The 21,037-nt window shown below is 40.0% G+C and overlaps 1 long non-coding RNA gene across 1 annotated transcript in view; it reads left to right on the top strand.

Annotated features, from left to right (window-relative positions):
• Nucleotides 1-4,608: 4,608 nt before the first annotated feature.
• The window catches only part of LOC136886374 (uncharacterized), a 31,398-nt gene continuing 14,969 nt past the window's right edge, over nt 4,609-21,037 (top strand). Inside the window, exons 1-3 of the long non-coding RNA XR_010861783.2 lie at nt 4,609-4,684; nt 11,842-11,874; nt 17,253-17,279. This is a non-coding gene — a long non-coding RNA (uncharacterized lncRNA). The remainder of the gene's footprint in view (nt 4,685-11,841; nt 11,875-17,252; nt 17,280-21,037) is intronic.

Below are 21,037 nucleotides of genomic sequence, written 5' to 3'. Positions count from 1 at the left end.
TTAACCTGTGGTCTATCCACCAGGCTTCCACTAGATACCAAAATCTTCACAAAAACTCATCATCATCATCATCACTATCAGTGATTGAAATAGGACAGGCCACGGCTGCATCTGCGGGATTCCGATTGAGGGTGTCCGCTAGTACGTTTTTCTTCCCAGGTCGATGCACAATTGAGACATTAAATTGCTGGATAATAGCGCCCACCTATTGACCCGTTCATTTGTGAGGTCGGAAGAAAGAATGAATGTTAGTGCCTTGTGGTCCGTATAGATCGTGATCGAGAAACCGAAGACAACTTTTTCCAATATAGAAGCGAATATACAATAGCTAGGGCTTCTAGCTCTGTGACGGTGTACACTTTTTCATGCGCCCTTAGCTTCCAACTTACAAACGAAATGAACAGCTTGACATCGGGCTCACTAGCATCGACCTGGATGAGAACTGCGGCGATCCCTATCCTACGGGCATCACATTCAATATGGAAAGGCCAGTCATAATATGGATAGCAGAGCTGCATATTATTTCTGAGCATCCTTTTAGTGGCAATAAATGATTGCTCACATTCAGTAGTCCATTTCCAGCGGTTAGTTTTGTTCAGAAATTCCTCGAGAGGCGCTACAGTCTCTGTGTACTGAGGACAATGTTGCGAAAAAATTGGCAAAGTCCAAGGAATTGCCGAACTTGCTTAATCCTGTAAAGCCTAGGAAAATCCACAATGCATTGAATTTTGGCAGGATTTTGGCGGATGCCCTCACCGCTGATGACATAACCAAGGAAAAGGATATCCGTCTTGAAAAATTTGCTTTTCTTCAAATTAATTGCACACGACTTGTCATAATCAGAGTTCCAATACGCGCACAGATTATAAGTTCAACTTGATTGATAGACTCAATGTTCATTATAAAGACTTTGTTATACATTACAGTTCACACGCGCACAATTATACGTTCAACACGCCTGCCAGAGTTTAAGTCCCACATTAAGACTTTGAATATTCGAAGTTAGACTCTGTCAGCACTTCGACGAACACTGCAGCGTGGAGAGTTAGGCTGGACACCCAGCTAAGACTGCATGATTGGGTCAAGTGAGCTCAGCTTATATTCAGTTTGGGGCTCCCACGCCATCAAATATTGAGGCTGATTATCTCGCGAATCCCTCGACGGTTTTACTCGAGATTCACAATTTGAGGCCTTCATGTTATCCTCTTCAAAATGACGTATCGCTCAAGTCGCTACGATTATTATTAGATAATTTTTGAAATGTTTTCAATCGAATGTTCACGAAAGCGTGACGTTCATATCCAGAACATACCAGGCCATGCAGGCTACACGTGGCGTCAGGTGGGTAGTCTATATTGTCCCTGCAGCTACGTCACACACACAGCTGTCGCTGGCTCGCCTGCTCGCTCCTCCGAACGTAAATAAACCAAGTTCGCTCTGAACGTCTTGCGTGATGATGAAGTACAATTCATAGTAAAACAATACGGCATGTACAGGTCGTAACCGGTACAATAGTCGGTGTCGTTTAATGAAAGTTGGACATAAATGTTAGTTTGATTGTAGAATATAAATGTGCGAGTGTATTTATATGAGTCAGTGGACACTTGGGATCTGTAATCCTACCAAGTATTGTGAGAATGGTGTTTATTTTGACCGTATTGTGAACCAGGTTTAAATCTACCTATGTCAATGCCTCTCATACAACTATTCTTAATTGTTCTACATAATAAAACTTAAAGAGAGGAATGGATTGGGAATATACATATGATAAAACTGTATTGTGCATATATTACTTTGAGAATAAGTCTGAGGTTAGGGAAGACATTCCTTTAATTCCAAACGGTGAACCTTTTCATGTTCCTCGAAAAATATTAATTTAGATATAATACAATTGATATTGTGATAATCCGTCAGTGTCCATGTTTTTTAAAGGGTCGACTGATTTAGATGCAAGTGTATTTTATAATAATCTGTGCTTGCCTTCGGAAATGTTTGGCTAGATCTTGGAGAATAACAAAACATGGGAAATGAAATGGCGTATGGCTTTTAGTGCTGGGAGTGTCCGAGGACAGGTTCAGCTCGCCAGGTGCAGGTCCTTTGATTTCACGCTCGTAGGCGACCTGCACGTCGTGATGACGATGAAATGATGATGAAGACGACGTATACACGCAGTCCCTGTGACAGCGAAATTAACCAATAATGGTTAAAATTCCCGACCCTGCCGGGAATCAAACCCTGGTCCCCTATGCTCAAATGCTAGCACGCTAACCATTTAGCCATGGAGCCGGACAACAAAACGTGTAAGTGTGACAGATAGAGAAATCTGTGTACTGTTCCACGGAAGAAATAGTGATTTGGAAGGCTTAGCTGGGTTTTTAACGCAGGGTTTTACACTACCAACACCTTCCGATTCATGCTGGGTTTATCTGTTATAAAGCAGGCTACACCGAACTGAAGCTCGTCCATGTGGTTAAATATCAGTGTTTAGAGTCAATAGAGATTTTTCACTCGTGTTCTATAACGGGTAAAAAACTATTATTGTTTAGTGTTTGAACGTTTCATTACAAAGGTTACCGTCATTGTGTGAAGTGTTGCTATGCCATACATGTCAACATTATGTTACCATGACCAGAGCCGTTCATTGGGCTAACATAATCATTTTTGGTTTAGGAGCTGGCCTTCTGACCCCATGTTGGCAGGTCCGAATCTGGCTCAGTCAGGTGGTGTATAGAAGTTGCTCAAATACATCAGCCTCGTAGGCTTACTGGCACGTAAAAGAACTACTGTAGGACTAAATTCTGGCACTTCGGCGTCTCCGAAAACCGTCAACAAGTAGTTAGTAAAACGTAAAGCCAATAATATTATTATTACGGGTGAACTTCCCTTTCACTAGGTGCTGAATATACGAAATCGTCCACGATTTTAGAACTAAAGCAACTAATTATGTTTCATAGTTCTCACGAGAGCGAATAAACTGAGGAATCTCGCACCTTAATTTATGTTGAAACATTCAAAATGATTTTTTAAATATCCTTTTAAAAGTTTCATCATGTATTTTCATCTCTCCAGCGAAGTGAATTAGAATATGCTTGTTGTTAAGGGGCCTAACATATAGGTCATTAGCCTCTGAAATGTAAGAAAAACGTTGCTTGACAAAATGAAATTTCTAAATAAATAGCATGTTCTCTTTTCTAGCAGAATATATGTGATTCTGGTGGTGTAGGGGTAGCGTGCTTGCTTCTTACCTGAAGGCCCCGGGTTCGATTTCCGGCAAGGCTCCGGTCTAGAAAACGAAGAATAATGGCCGAGAGGATTCGCCGAGCTGACCACACGACACCTCGTAATCTGCAGGCCTTCGGGCTGAGCAGCGGTCGCTTGGTAGTCCAAGTCCCTTCAAGGGCTGTAGTGTCATGGGGATCTTTTTAGTTGATGATATGTGCTGCGTATTAGTTGGCGAAGCGTTTCCGTACGTGAAAGATTGATTGTCCCTTTGATGTTACATTTATCATTTTAAATTACCGTCATTGTACGTGATATGTTCGCGTTAGCCAATCCCAGTAATCCGGCTACTTCGGCCGCCATGTTTTTTTTTTTTAATATTACGGTCTGAGGATTGGAGTCGGTCTTTGCACGATGCACATCTCACCTAAACTTCTTGCTTCATACGTCGACGCGAGAAAGTTTCGTTGTATCACAGGTGGATTTGAGCGGAGCGATCAAACCAAAGGACACGCATGATCTTCAACGCCATGTAGAGGATATGCTCGGGTTTCCCTCCGCGTCTGTGTCGTCAACGTATATCAATCGTAGCATCACAAACGGAACGACGTCCTCGATCGCGAATGTACGCGGTTCACCGAGTTAGCTACTTGGGAAGGAAAACTATTCCCCGACGTTCGTCGTACAACACAATGATCGCTTTCCCATGCCCGGCGCGAGTTCTGAATAATTTGCCGAGAATTTCGCTGTCCTCTGGACCTGAACTAAGCCTCTGATATCAACGTATAAACAACCTTTAATTAAGAACTTGCCTTCTTACAAAAGCATATATATGACGGTCCTAACAAGTTGTACGCCGGGCTGAGTGGCTCAGACGGTTAAGGCCCTGGCTTTCTACCCCATCTTGGTAGGTGCGATCCTGGCTCTGTCCGGTGGTATTTGAAGGTGCTCAAATACGTCAGCCTCGTGTCGGTAGATTTATTGGCACGTAAATGAACTCCCGCAGGACTAAATTCCGGCACATCGGCGTCTCCGAAAACCGTAAAAAGGAGTAGTTGGTGTGAGGTAAATGAAATAACATTAAAATTATTAACAAGTAGTACATAGACGAGGACAACCGGTCGGAATGGTTTCAAAGGCCTTGGAATGCTGACGACACTACTTCTAGATAGAACCCCAGTGCAGGGACATATCCAAGTCAGAAATCTCCACGTGCCAATTAAACCGAGGGGGAAGAAAATGAACTACACGTGCAAGCAATTTCCTGATCTTTTCCTTTTCTTTCAGCGTTATCGACATATTTGCATGTGCGCCTCTATTAACACTGCACGGACTCGATAATAAGTCTCATGTTGCAATACACCTTCAGGTATATATTAATCAGGGGAGTACCAAGCATTGTCAGAATACGCCTTGTATCAGTATGAGGATCATCGTTGCCTTCTGTGTCTTACTTCTCGTGCTGGTAAGATTTTTAACTTAGTTCTTTCCTTCCAAATTCTTGTTTTTTTTTCTGGTCAATTTTTATTACTTTATACAATACTAGCTGTAGAACCGGACACTGACGTGGCAATCATAGAGCATGTGCAAAGTTATCTAACCCCCAAGCTAATTTCGGCCAATATAGCGTTTTACTCGGGACGCATCGGGAATCTCATCTATCGGATATGAGTGGCAGCAGAAGAGAGAAATCACAACTGAACAAGCAATGGTCAATATAATATTACTGTTGATCAGTTTTATGAGATTTTCGATATTTTAACCTTAACCCCACGGCACTAGAGCTCTGAAGGGCCTCGGCCTATTAAGCGACCGCTGCTTCAGCCCGAAGGCCTTCAGATCACGAGGTGTTGTGTGGTCAGCACGACGAATCCTCTCGATCGTTATTCTTGGCTTTCTAGACGGGGTCCGCTATCTCACCGTCAGAGAGCTCCTCAATTCTAATCATGCAGGCTGAATAGAACTGGAACCAGCCTTCAGATGGAGGTATAAATACCTGACTTGGCCGGGAATCAAACCCAGGGCCTCTGGCTGACAGGCAGGCACACTACAACTACACCACGGGGCCGGCTTTCGGTATTTTAGGCCTTCACATTTCGTCTTCTTACTATTCCGTAACATAAGGGCTTCTAATACAAAACGAATCCGTCCTTCTTTCAAGACTCCCACTTGTCTTGTTTCTCAAGCGATAGTTCCTTTTACGATTTTTTTCTGACTCTTTATAATCATATTGACAATTTCCCTTGTCGATATCGACAGATGATCAAGCGGTTTAACACCTAAATGAAATCATGGCAAAACCACGCTCTATGATACAAAAGGCTATTTCATGAATTTTATTACTGTCATAAATGATAAGAAACATTATTCTCGATACAATGTTCGATACGACCAATAACAAATGTATTTAAAAGTTAAATTTTAGGTGACTACCCCTAGACTATCATTTTAGCCTGACAGAATATAATTATTAATAGCCTAGACTGTACTGCCTTTTGCACCGACTTATCATACCCATTTTCATTAAATACTGTTCTCAAAATTTCTCATAGTTCGGCGTTGATATAGACTTAGCAACAGACATCGAATTTTTTTTTATGCTAGGGGCTTTACGTCGCACCGACACAGATAGGTCTTATGGCGACGATGGGATAGTAAAAGCATAGGAGTTGGAAGGATGCGGCCGTGGCCTTAATTAAGGTACAGCCCCAGCATTTGCCTGGTGTGAAAATGTGAAACCACGGAAAACCTTCTTCGGGGCTGCCGATAGTGGGATTCGAACCTACTATCTCCCGGATGCAAGCTCACAGCCGCGCACCTCTACGCGCACGTCCAACTCGCACGGTAACATCGAATTTTATGAACATATCTGTTATCATAGCCGAAACGGTAAAAATGCATGACATAAGTAGTCGAAAAATTAATTCTATACAATTAATGTAGTATTTTTCGATAGGATCATCAATAACATAGATATTTGATGATTAAATAGTAGGCCTTCCCCTAAACTATAATTTCACTCAGCCTGAATAAAATTATTTATACCCAGGTAGTAGTGCATCATGTCCCGATTATTCATAACGATTTTCTTCATATTATCTTCAGCCATTACCTCACGAAGCGCGTACATATATAATACAGACAGATAGACAGGCAGACAGACAGACAGACAGACAGACAGACAGACAGACAGACAGAAATGTCGGAAAATTAAAATATGCATTTTCTTGTTACTGTGGACACGACCGATTCAGAAATACCATTTTTTTTTTTTAATTTTGAGCTATGTACAGACAAAACTCTTGTTATCTATAATTATAAAGGCTCATGAGCACTACCAGTAGAAATTCTGCCGGGTCGATAATTCTCATTGTTGTATGAATTCCTCTAGCGGCTAGTTAACGAGTACTGTCTCACTGCAGGAAGATTTTGAGTGTTCAAACACTGAAGAGCCTGTTGATACTTAGAAAATTATTTAACTCCTACAATCGTGTGTTTTAGTTATGTCCTAAGAGTGGCTCTGACTGTATGAAAGTTTTTCAGGTAGGGGTGGTCTTGAGCAGAACTACACACACTCGTGCTGCTATAGCACGTCCAGATCAAGTGAGGAAAGCAAAGGGAAACTCCCCTACACCTCATAGTGCCTACTATACCTCAGAGGCTTTAAGAGGTGCTATTTGAGGATCTCCCCGGCTGCCACGCTAATAACCTCACAGAAACAGAACCATCAGCAGATAATTTAATTTAATATATACTTAAGGGGAAGGCATCGAATCTAACGCTGCCAACCTAGAAGCAAATTGCGTTCTGTTACCCCAAAAAGAGCCAAGGAAGTTCGGGAGAGCGCATCCTCCCCTTATAACCAAAAACGATGCAACTAGAAGCAAGTCACATTGAAAAATTAAAATACCCTTTCATAATAATAACAGTAATAATAATAGCGGGTGAGTTGGCCGGGCGGTTAGGGCTGCGCGGCCATGGGTTTGAATCCGGGGGTAGTGGATTCGAACCCCACTGTCGGCAACACTGATGATGGTTTTCGGTGGTTTCTTATTTTCACACCAGACAAAATTAATTAACTAATTAATTAAGGCCAAGGCCGCTTCCTTCCCACTCCTATGCTTTTCCTATCCCATCGTCGCCATAAGACCTATCTGCGACGGTGTGACATAAAGCAATTTCATTATTATTATTATTATTATTATTATTATTATTATTATTACTATTATTGTTATTATTATTATTTTGTGCTTTTATGGCCGCATTGGACCACTGTAGTCAATTTCTGTCCGATATTCTATGATGTTTTTTCTTTTCTGTTCCTCCAGTATTTCTTCATTATATCTGATCAGATATAATATAATAATAATAATATTAATAATAATAATAATAATAATAATAATAATAATAATAATAATAATTCTACATATTTCTTCTTCTTAATCTGTTTCCCCTCCAGGGTCGGTTTCCCCCTCGGACTCAGCGATGGATCCCACCTCTACCGCCTCAAGGGCAGTGTCCTGGAGCTTCAGACTCTTGGTTGGGGATACAACTGGGTAGGATGACCAGTACCTCACCCAGGCAGCCTCACCTGCTATGCTGAACAGGGGCCTTGTGGAGGGATGGGAAGATTGGATATGACAGGCAAGGAAGAGGGAAGGAAGCGGCCGTGGCCTTAAATTTGGTTCCATCCCGGCATTTGCCTGAAGGAGAAGTGGGAAACCACGGAAAACCACTTCCAGGATGGTTGAGGTGGGAATCGAACCCACCTCTACTCAGTTGACCTCCCGAGGCTGAGTGAACCCCGTTCCAGCCCCCGTACCACTTTTCAAATTTCGTGGCAGAGACAGGAATCGAACCCGGACCTCCGGGAAGGGCAGCTAATCACGCTAACCACTACACCACAGAGGCCGAGCCAAATACTGTTACTCCAAATGATACTATTGGCTATGTTTGTTGAAGTAGAAGCAGCTGCGTAGACACAGTCTCCCGGACCTCCGGGAAGGGCAGCTAATCACGCTAACCACTACACCACAGAGGCCGAGCCAAATACTGTTACTCCAAATGATACTATTGGCTATGTTTCTTGAAGTAGAAGCAGCTGCGTAGACACAGTCTCGGTCACAAGCAAACTGTGACCGAGAGGGGTAGCAGGTAATTCTCTGGAAAACAAGAAAGCCACACACACCACACACTTGTATGCCTGAATGTGCTATTGCTAACATGCCGATGCCTGCTGAGGAATGGGAAATGTGTTTCACCTCATTAACTAGGAGAAAAGCAACGACAACTGAGAAGTAAGAACACGCTGTTTGTGATCGAGAGGCAAGTCCGCTCAAAATTCAAAACAGAAATCAAATGTATCACAGTTTCGCGCTGCACGAACAAGTCAAGCTAATTTTACTGCCTCTTCATATTAGTTCTGGGCATATCCCCATCAATTTTTCTCACAAAATTACAATGGCTTTTCGGAAAATCATTTGATTAAATTTTCTGGAAATTTCCTTTACCAATATTTGGAGAATTCTGCAATATTTCCATTTCTAAAATTCTTTCACAATACTCAGAAATATCGTTTTCAAAATTTTTAGAAATTCTTTGAACATTATTGTAAGAAAATCATTTCAACATTTGCATGGTAACTTTTTTACAATTTCGTTGGAAAATTCATTTAACATTGAATTTGGAAATTCTTTGGCAAGTTTCCCCTCCTTCACAGATTACGTTCGACCGTACTCATTTATTGACAATTTTAAACGATTATTCGCTCACTAATTTACTGTGGATAGATAGCAGGGTATCACGTAGCGAAACGCGCTACCGACGAAAATCAAAACTCCACATGACAATAAACCACATCAAAAATCACCAAAAGAATTAACACTTATTGAAACACATGAATAAGCTGTCACACAATTACACAATCTCCCCCAATTATTTATCGGCAGATTGTACCATAGTACCGAGGTTATCATTATTATTATTATTATTATTATTATTATTCTTTAATTATTATGCCTCCCTTCAGAATTAGGTTGAAGACCCTCGCATTACTTGCAGATAATAGCAATGAATCACCATGACCTGTGATGAATGATCGAAATAGGATGAATAAAAAATAGAAAAACAGTCATCACCACCATCAGTTAGGGATACATCGAAGAATGCACTCATAACGTCAGGAAAAGGAAAAAACAAATTATTGAGTCATTACTTTGCACAGTATAAGTTGTTGAGCGAAAGTTTATTATTATTCCCTGAATAATTAACCATATCGCCATAAATCACAATATCCTTACGACTAACATGTACCCTAGCGGTCATCATCTTGTCTAATATCATAAAATTTTATCATCACAATCGTCGCTCACATTTAACTCTCAACAACAAGTTTAAATTGTTCCGACTCATTATTATTATATCCCTGATTATTACTCCTAAACGCATCATCTCGAGGTGCTGCCTACAGTCCACAGCTACCACCTTCCATTCTAAGGTCAGACTTACTTCACAAGTCATTTCTTTACCAAAGCTTCGATTTAATTATTGTTTTAACAAAATCTTATAATTCCTTGCTGTAGTCATGATTTTTTATGAAGTCATATGTCTTCCTTATTATTATTATTATTATTATTATTATTATTATTATTATTATTAATATTTCAATTATTATTAGCCTTCGTTCCCCCCTAATTCATTTCGAAGACCTTAATCACACGTAACCTCGTGAAATTCATTAACAACTCGCGTTATCAATCACTGAATCAACACAGCAATATTCCAATAAATGTACTAAATGAAACCAATGAATCAATGACTCAATGACTACTCTACCATCACCACAACTTAATTACTACATCCCTAACTAATCTACGTTTCATTACATAAGAATACAATCCAACTAGCAATCTACTGAAGGAGAAGAAAATGTGACAAGGGTACTTATTATTCCGATGTAAATCTCCGGCGTCTTGAATTTGGCCTAGGTGTAGATGTAGGTTCCTCTCCGGATTGTGGTGGGTTGTAGATGAACAAGTTCATCGTGCTGGTTCACACACGTCGGCTTAACACATCGGGATTCCTGTGCAGTCAAAAAGCGTAGAATCACTCCAGCGGTGTTTTAGAATTCCCCAGGATTTCCTTCTTGGTCTGTCCATGATGACGACTCGCCTTCGTTAATGTTGCTGAAACTGAAATTTATTATTAAAATTTGACCCACACTCGTTGTAGACTAACAGTTTGCCTCACAGTACTTAACTGGGGCAATGATGTACACTGTGCTTCAACCCTACAGAGACCTTCAAATCTTGACCTCATTTATCAGTTTACAGCACTTCGTTGAGTTGTCGGAGTCTCGAATAATCCACTATATTACTGTTGGAAACGATGTTCCTTAGCCAGGTTTATTCTCGAAGGTTCCATTTCAATGATAATCTTCCCTCGTGATTCCTAATACAACATTCCATAAATTTCTGCGCCAAAACGTGACGTAACGTCTTGTACTGACGGTCCGTGGTTTGAAAACTTCCACCCAGGCAAATGTGCGGCAATAATGTATCGCACTAGGCTAATCCGTCTAAACAGAAAATTAAATTAGCACGCTCGAATACCATAATCGTCGTGTAGTACTATCTCGTAGTAAATTAGTTCCTTCAATGGCTTTAGCAGTGACCATCGTACTCTGTCTGTCTCTCAGCCTTACTAAAACCACACTGTTCCTCTTCTTTCCAGAATGATTCTCTGACTATAGAACAGCTTCACTAATTCTCATTGGTCGTCAGCTATTCTGCGACGTGATTCGTTATTCCAAATTTGGAGCAGATCTTTCTGGAATCTCACTCCCTTTCGCCTCCGGCTCTGCTATGTGACGTAAACCCTATGACGTACGATGACCTTCACCGCCTGACACAGTTTCCTCTCGTCCGCAGCGGAACGGCACGGTAATCAGCTGGTGCTTGCTCGAGCGTAGATCTGTGTTAGATTACTAGAATTGAACCAAATTCTCTAAATCCAATAAAATACCATTTAAACGGGTACAATATTTATACATAGGCTAGATTCAAAAAGATTTGACGGAATATGACGATGTTCTAGTGGATGAGACATGCCATTCCCTGTTTAATGGTGTGTATTTTGTCAAGTTGCTTATAGTGTTGTATGTATTACAATTGATTTATTTTTTGTCAGAGACTGAAAACATGTAAAGTTACACTTACAACGTCGAACTAGAAAATATCACTTCCTTCTTAACAAAATAATGGTAGAATAATTCAAATGCTCGAAAGGAATTGTCGTATCATGTTGTTTTAAATTGCTAGTGATCCCCACGTCATAGCGGATATTCTTCAAATAAAATACTTACAGCGCGTATGTATACATATAGAATAAGTTAGGGGAAGGAAAGCGGCAATGGCACTGTGTTACACATTTCGAGATCTTTCCACCTGTTTTGCTTCCGATCACTTCAGTTCCAGTTTGCTGGTTTGAACAGATTCTGTCTTAATCATATGTTTTTCCAGCCAAGTCCTCTCTTTATTCCTTGGTTTGAAAGAGAAATGTAGTACCTTTTCAGTGCAAAAATATTATAAATACTACAAATATTTCTTTGTTTTGTTATTTCAGGCAGTTGCCACGCAGCAGAGTTATGCAAACTCGGTAAGTTCATCAATTTGGCAGAAATCGACCCAATTCTCCCTCTCCATTTTTTTTGCCTAACGTCACACCGACACAGATAGGTCTTATGGCGACGATGGGATGGGAAACGCCTAGGAATGAGAAGGCGACGGGCGTGGCCTTAATTAAGTTACAGTCCTAGCATCTGCCTGGTATGAAAATGGGAAACCATGGAAAACAATCTTCAGGGCTGCCGACAGTGGGGTTCGAACCCACTATCTCCATTTTACTGGATACTGCCGGCGCTTAAGCGACTGCAGCTGTCGAGCTCGGTGACACAATTCTCAAACATTAGTATATGACACACAAAGATGTGAAGCAGATTGTTACCAATACACGAGAACAACTCAAACATACAAATGAAAATGCATACACAATGTGAATCTACCTCTTTCAGAAATTATAGTAGGGTTCAGTAGATATTTTATCAAATATTAACTTTGTTCAGAAACGTACTGATCCCATGAAAGGAAACAAAAAGCTACGTGTTTAAAGACATCCCTTCTGCACCGACCATGTGCAGTCCTTCTGCGTCCAGTTACAAGATATGTCTAGGTGGAGACCACCAAGCGTAATTCTCCGGCACGCTCACTGACAAAACACGTGTTACTCCAACATCCGCCGCTGCCACAACCCACACAGGGCGTGTAATATTCCGGCACACTCACTGAGAAACATCTGTTACTCCAACATCCACCGCTGCCACAACCCACACAGGGCGTGTAATATTCCGGCACACTCACTGAGAAACACATGTTGCTCCATCATCCACCGCCGCCACAACCCACACAGGGCGTGTAATACTCCGGCACACTCACTGAGAAACACCTGTTACTCCAACATCCGCCGCTGCCACAACCCACACAGGGCGTGTAATATTCCGGCACACTCACTGAGAAACACCTGTTACTCCAACATCCACCGCTGCCACAACCCACACAGGGCGTGTAATATTCCGGCACACTCACTGAGAAACACCTATTACTCCAACATCCACCGCTGCCACAACCCACACAGGGCGTGTAATATTCCGGCACACTCACTGAGAAACACCTGTTACTCCAACATCCACCGCTGCCACAACCCACACAGGGCGTGTAATATTCCGGCACACTCACTGAGAAACACCTGTTACTCCAACATCCACCGCTGCCACAACCCACACAGGGCGTGTAATATTCCGGCACACTCACTGAGAAACACCTATTACTCCAACATCCGCCGCTGCACAACTTCCACAGGGCGTGTAATATTCCGGCACACTCACTGAGAAACACATGTTGCTCCATCATCCACCACCGCCACAACCTCCACAGGGCGTGTAATACTCCGGCGCACTCACTAACAAAACACGTGTTACTCCAACATCCGCCGCTGCCACAACCCACACAGGGCGTGTAATATTCCGGCACACTCACTGAGAAACACCTGTTACTCCAACATCCACCGCTGCCACAACCCACACAGGGCGTGTAATACTCCGGCGCACTCACTAACAAAACACGTGTTACTCCAACATCCACCGCCGCCACAACCCACACAGGGCGTGTAATACTCCGGCGCACTCACTAACAAAACACGTGTTACTCCAACATCCACCGCTGCCACAACCCACACAGGGCGTGTAATACTCCGGCACACTCACTGAGAAACACCTGTTACTCCAACATCCACCGCTGCCACAACCCACACAGGGCGTGTAATACTCCGGCACACTCACTGAGAAACACCTGTTACTCCAACATCCGCCGCTGCCACAACCCACACAGGGCGTGTAATACTCCGGCACACTCACTGAGAAACACCTATTACTCCAACATCCACCGCCGCCACAACCCACACAGGGCGTGTAATACTCCGGCGCACTCACTAACAAAACACGTGTTACTCCAACATCCACCGCTGCCACAACCCACACAGGGCGTGTAATACTCCGGCACACTCACTGAGAAACACCTGTTACTCCAACATCCACCGCTGCCACAACCCACACAGGGCGTGTAATACTCCGGCACACTCACTGAGAAACACCTGTTACTCCAACATCCGCCGCTGCCACAACCCGCAGAGGCTGATCTCCCGCTCCCTCCAGGACGGAAAACAGACGTCAGAAGTTGTTTGCCCTACTCACTGAGGCGGAAGACGAGGGATAATTAGACGTGTGGTGCTGATTCGTTTTTAGGGGGAATATGGTACGTTTTCTGGCAAGTACTCGTGGTCAATGTAGTATCTACTCGGTCTTCATATAAGCCTTTAAAGTGTGTAATAGGAATTTTAGGGTGTACCTGAAATAATTTTAACGAATATCACACTAGATAATCCTCAAAGACGTAGAGAATATTTATATGTAGCAGCGATAAGATGTGTCTCTTTTAGAGAAAATAAGACCATTGGTTCTCAGAGCCATTCCCTTAAAGCAAGACTCAATTTTATTCACCTATTTCTTGGGGAAGTTGAGGGTTACTTTTGAACTGCTTCTTTTGCTGTCTCCTGTGTTTCCGCGGTGTGCAGCTTTAATATCCATATGGAACTACGCTCCAAATGTCTACTTGTTTCAATCTTTAGGTATTTGCCGCCTTGTACATGTTCCCTTGGTTCTGAAGGCTTTCTCTTCCTCATATCATGGATACTTCCGGTGTCAACGGCGAAGGCGCGTCCAAGATAATAAAGTTCGCTAACGTGTTCATTTCTCGCATTGCCGTTTTTTTTTTTTTTCTCTTGAGTTATATATAACCTTGCTTTAGAGATTACTTTGAGGTTCCACTTAGAGAGGATTTCACAAAATACTCTCTTCATTGCCTTTGCATTGTCAGCAACTATTACAATTTCATTTGCTTATCTTAGGCAAATCTCCTCTTCCCCATTCATTTGATTACTAATTGATTTTCTTTCAACACTGCAGTTTCCCCTACTTGGTATATTGTAGTCGCTCCAAGTTTTATATGATCTTCGCATTTTTATTTTATCAAAAATTAAATTATCATCAAAATATAATTCACCAGCCCAGTGGATACTCACAACAAACTTTATATTTACAGGTTCACTTGTTCTTGATACAACTTTTACTACAACGTGCGCTAATTAACTTACTGAGCGACTGTAACCTACAATTACTAGTTGCAGTACAATCATACAGAATGTGCAAATGTTATCTAGATCCCCAGCTACTTTCCGCAAATATTCAGGCATGTTATTTTACTCGACCCACAGCAGCAATCCCATCTATCGGAGATGAGTGGAAGCAGAAGAGACAAATCGCATTTCACAATGGTCAATGTAATATTACTGTCGATCTGTTTTATGAGCTCTCGTTATTTTACCCCTTAACATTTCGTTTTCTTTCGACTCTATTGTATTAGGGCATCTAATGTAAAGGCAGTCCTTCCTTCTTTGACGACTCTCTCTTGTATTATTTTTCAAGCGATCGTTCCATTAATATTTTTATTTTTCTCATTTTTATAATCATTTTCACAATTTCCCTTGTCTACACTATATGGACCGATGACCATGCGGTTTTACGCCTTAAGATAATCACGACAAAGATCATCGCCAATTAACATGACTGAACAATATTTCCATGTTAGCAAAGCTCCGAGTTGATACGGACTAACAAACAAAAAAATAAATTCATTGTATTATCATAATTGGTATGTTAAAACACTATGAGATATAAATGATCGGAACATAATATATTCTCTAGAGCTTTTGTTACGGTAGTAATACCTTTCAATAGGACCAATAGCATACGTTTTAAACAATTAAATTTTAGGCACTTTCCCCTAAATTACATTTTCACCCGGCGTAAATAAGAATATTTATAGCCTAAACTCTAGTACCTCATTTCAAGGCTTTACTTCCGAAATTTCATTAAATTCTGTTCACACTTTTTCTCGCGATTCTTCGTTCATATGGACTTAGCAACCAAAAAAGAAATGCATTAATATCTCTGTTTCATAGCCGGTACAGCAAAAATGTATAAGATATAAATGATCAGAAATGTAATAATTATTATAGGTAACTGTAGTAAAGTAATATTTATTGGTAGGACTACTAATAACATAAATATTTGAGAATTACATTTCAGGCATTTCCCTAAATTACGATTTCACTCAGCATGAATAACATTATTTGTATCGTAGATTGTAGTGCATAATTTCCCGACTTTAGATACCAATTTTCACTACAATTCCCTTCAGCCATATTCGCATGATATCCGAACATACATACATACATACGTACAGACAGACATATGACGGAAAATTAAAAAGTACATTTCCTTGAAACTGCGTACACGGCCGATACAGCAATTCTGATTAATGTACAGAAACAGCTTTTATTTTATATTTATATGGAATTAAGGTGACATCCTTCGGAGTTTCCTTGTTTTGGTACGTTTCTTGCATCAGATCTCTTTAGCTTTAGTTTTCTGTTGTTTGCACGCATTCAGTACAAATCAGTGTCCTTCAAGTGAGATACTACCACTTTTATGTTTTGAAAGAGAACCTTACAACCTGTGACAATAAAGTTTGGTTAATGAAGTCAGAAGGGTCGATCCGGCAACACAGGCGATACACAACGCTGTACCTGCGTAGCAGCAGGTTTTGACCACCTGCTCCCAGAGTTATTCAGTTGAGAATCGTGTGTGTGTGCCGTGTATGACCTGCTTGACCCAGTGCATGTTTAGTGCGTTGGTTCTGAACTGCGAACAGGAACATGAGCGACCAAAAGAACATTGTACCATTTTGTTTTAAACTTGGCAAGATACCGAAAGAAACGCATGCGATGCTGGTACGTGTTTATGAAGATCAAGCACTGCCCTTGAAGTGTGTGTACGTGTGGTTCGCCCGTTTCGAGGAGGCTGGGAAAGTGTTTCTGACAACCCCCGTAGTGGAAGACCGGCGACCGCCGTCAGTGATGAAAACATTGAGAAGGTGAGGACATTAAACACGAAGATCGGCGATTAACTGTGCTGTCGTCTTGTACCACATCACCTGACTGAGGATCAGAAGCAAGCACGTCTAGAGGCTTCACAGGATATCTTCCTATTCACACGACACAAACTCGCTTTGAAAATAAAGAGATTTGACGATATTCCTGACATCCAAAGAAACGTGATGATGCTTTTGAACACCATCCCAGAGGAAGCCTTCTTGCAAAATTTCCAGGACATGTATCGCCGATCGCAGCAGTGCATAGTTATGGCAGGGATGAATTTCGAAGGACAGTAAGGTCACTGTCATGCACTGTTCATCTATGTTGATAGTACCGGACTATTCACCGAACTTTATTGTCACAGGTTGTAGAACCCACCATAAGTACGGAATTTATATATGAAATGCATTTTTGTTTTACTGTTTCAGCAACAATCTACGAAACCTTGCGGCAACGTAAGTACAGTGCAACTATTACAATAAAAATCGTACTGTAGAGTAAACAGAGCGCTATTCCCGTAAGTTAAGGTATGGCACACAAGAATCTAGGTTCAGAACTGAAGAGCAAAGTCGCCAACATATAAGAGGGCATTTATTAGACTAATACATTTTTGGCATTAGAGGAGTATAAAGATAGGCACGTGGCAAATGACACACACATGAATCCACATAAAATTCACATTCATTAAATCACAAAGCAATACGATTGCTTAATTAAAAATTAATGGCTGTTAATTAACTTTCTGTCTTTGAAATCACACCTGTACAAATTTTTCATTGATTTTGTCGTCGATTCCTTTCCCCTTGAATTTCCATGCGACAGATTACGAACTTGAATTCAAATTAAAATGACATTTATTGGATAGTAAGCTAAATAACATATTAAGTTTCCTTAAGATTCTAAATGCTCCTGATTTTCATCAAAATTTGTTAGCTTTCTCAGAAATAATGTTTCAGTTCATCACAGCATGATGCTTGACTGTATCAGAATTAATAAACAAATTAAATCTTCGATTTTCCACCGAATCATTCTTAATTTTGAAATTTTAAAATTTAAATTTATCTATCTGATATTATTAATATGCCTTTGCTGGCAGGACCTAGTGTTTACAGTGCACTATGTCTTCTGGTATAGGCTACTTGTTACTCTCATATATCTGTCTCTGTCTTATCCTTGGCTTTAACAATAAGCAAGTGACGGGGGTATGAGCGATGTTAGTAATTCCAATCCTTATGCAGCCAGTCCCTGCTATGAATGGTATGAAAATGTCGCTCATAGGGTCGGTTGGAGTATGCATTTCAGTGGGCTTTGCAGACTGATATATAATAGCAACTCTGTCTCGGTGAGGAAAGCAACGGGAAACTACCTCACTCCTCATTTCCATAGTACGCCTCTTCAGTGATGTCTAGGCCATCTATGACTTCTGATGGCAGAGCTTTTGAGGATCCCACCAGCGTTTGCCCTGACGGACTGAACATACATACATATTATTAATGATATAATTTCACTGATTTTCAAAATTGTACATTAAATAAATCGTAGTTAATGATTAACATTATTACTCATATTTACAACATTCATGAATTTTTAATGTAATCTGTAAATTAATTCTTAATTAATTAATTGAATACTATTGCCTATTTCTTATTTGTTAAATTTTATTTCACATGATTATCAATTAAATATTCTAATATTTCTTATATTTACGTCAATAATTAACTATCGGTGTTTATTATCACAATAACCAATTAAGAATTCATTATTTCAACGAATTATATTAGCCTAATTCATCTTAATTGATCATTAAACTGACTAATTTTCTTGGCTTGATTATTAATCTTATTTCGGCGAATAAAAGTTTTATATTAATAGTCATTACCACCAAAATTTAATACAGGCTTCTCATTACCTTCACTTCATTTTATTCTAATAGGAATATCGTCTTAAAATAGCATTGCTTACTAGCGATATCCTGGTTTAAATCATACGTGGTTATTAATTTACATTTTCTATTACAATTATATAAGATTTAATTTTTCTCATATTTTATTGTCTTCACCTTTGTTTTCACTACACAGTAACACGGTATTCAAATGCTCTAAACCTTACATCTACAAACTCTCCATCAGTGTAGCTATGCAATGTCCATCATTGGAATGCAATCAAATTATTTTACCTCCCAAAAATTCCTATCTTCAACATGATCTGAAATCTTCCACCATGTCAGAACAAGTGAAGTTGAGAAATTCCACATAAGAACACACGGCAAATGCAACAACTGGTTATCCGAAATCAGCACACTAATAGCATTCATTTTGCTCATAGGTTCGGAAGATGCATGCATTTCAGTGGTCTCGGCGGATTGATCTGTAACAGCAACTTGTGAATCGGCGAAGAAAGCAACGGGAAACTACCTCATTCCCCACTTCCCTTGTACATTGATGAATTTTTAATGTAATCTGTAAATTAATTCTTAATTAATTAATTGAATACTATTGCCTATTTCTTATTTGTTAAATTTTATTTCACATGATTATCAATTAAATATTCTAATATTTCTTATATTTACGTCAATAATTAACTATCGGTGTTTATTATCACAATAACCAATTAAGAATTCATTATTTCAACGAATTATATTAGCCTAATTCATCTTGCCTAGACCATCTATGGCAGCTGATGGCGGAGCTGTTGAGGATCCAAACAACCGTAGGGCTGACGATCGAACATACAATAGCATTCAGACACACACATATATTAACGGAGTATTTACTTGGACACTGGTTTCTCTGTTTTTATTTATTCTTATTATTCCAATCTGGCTATCTTAAAGATGACAGTAACTTTTGTGTACCTTAGTAGATTATTTAGACAAATCATCTTGTGACTGATTTCTACATATCCCTCAGTAGAACTAGTCGTTGAATCCCGAAAACTTTGACATAGGAATTTATGAGGAGAAAATCAATCTCCTTTCCTTGATCATCATACAGTTCTTCGGGATTAAATATCTTAAATTGTAAATTTTCGTACTTAGTCTATGGCGAGCATAAGAGCAGACGCAGGACGTGTATGGGTTCTGAATGGAGTGCTTACAGAGGGAGAGAGGTTCTCTTGAAATGATTCTTAAGTTCATTTCAATTTTGAGTTTATTAACAAAGTTCAAAATTCATATCATCTCTGCACAGATGATATACTGGTAAACGTTCTTTCCTGGTGATGTACTCGAAATCCGGCTGTTCTCCTCGTACTGCCATCAGTCTCCTCTCTGCACCATGGAACCACGATTTCTCCCACGATGGAAATTCTAGAGGTTCTCCAATATCTATATGACCTCTGGAAGATCTGTACGTCGAGGCTTTGTTGTAGGAAAAATGATTCATGAATGTACACACTTAAACCTGGGACGTGCTAACACGGAAAGCGGTTTCTGCACAGAAGAAAAGAGACTTAGTAATGGGTTCAAATAAGGTTGAAAACACAAAAAATGGCTAACTGAAGAATTATCCCACGGTAGAATGTTTACTAAAATCTATCCCGTGTTTTATCATTAATCACTTGAACTGAGTTCTATGAGACACGACATACGATTTTAACACCTTGGAGATAATTCAACAGAGTTGAATGTTAATGGAATCGAACTCATAAACTAAAGAATCACTTGCAATTTAGTGTCATCAAATGTCAATAAAATAGACTAAAGAAGTTTGGAAAATGTGACACTTGCAAGAGTCTGAAATTATTTCACACGAAAAATGTCTAACATTCTGTGAAATTTAAACTCAATCACTTGAAAAAGAAAATGAAAATCTTCCATTCGTAAAACCAATCAGGTTCTTAAATGTTAATTTGAAATTAAGTGAAATTGAAATTGAATGAAATGGATTCTGTTCATCAACACTCCGTAGTTCGATCATGGGAAAGGTCTATCGTAAACGTACGGTTGAAATGCACAGTCCACTGCCTATCAAAAATGCACTATCATAAAAATACACAGTCCAATGTCTACCACAAATGCACAGTTCAAATACTTAGTTCACTGTCTGTCATAAACGCACTGTTCAATGTTTACGAGAATATTTACAAGATATTTGAAAATCACACGAATTTTACAAGTCCGGTGACGTAGACACGAACTGACGTTAATTCAGTAATCAATCACTTGAAAAATTTGAAAAATTCTAAGTCTGAAAGCATAAAGATCCTCGAAATT

This window comes from Anabrus simplex, chromosome X (genome assembly GCF_040414725.1).
Source record: "Anabrus simplex isolate iqAnaSimp1 chromosome X, ASM4041472v1, whole genome shotgun sequence".
Lineage (NCBI taxonomy): Eukaryota > Metazoa > Arthropoda > Insecta > Orthoptera > Tettigoniidae > Anabrus > Anabrus simplex.
The sequence above is the reverse complement of the archived record's forward strand: the minus strand, read 5'-3'. Positions and strand labels throughout refer to the sequence as shown.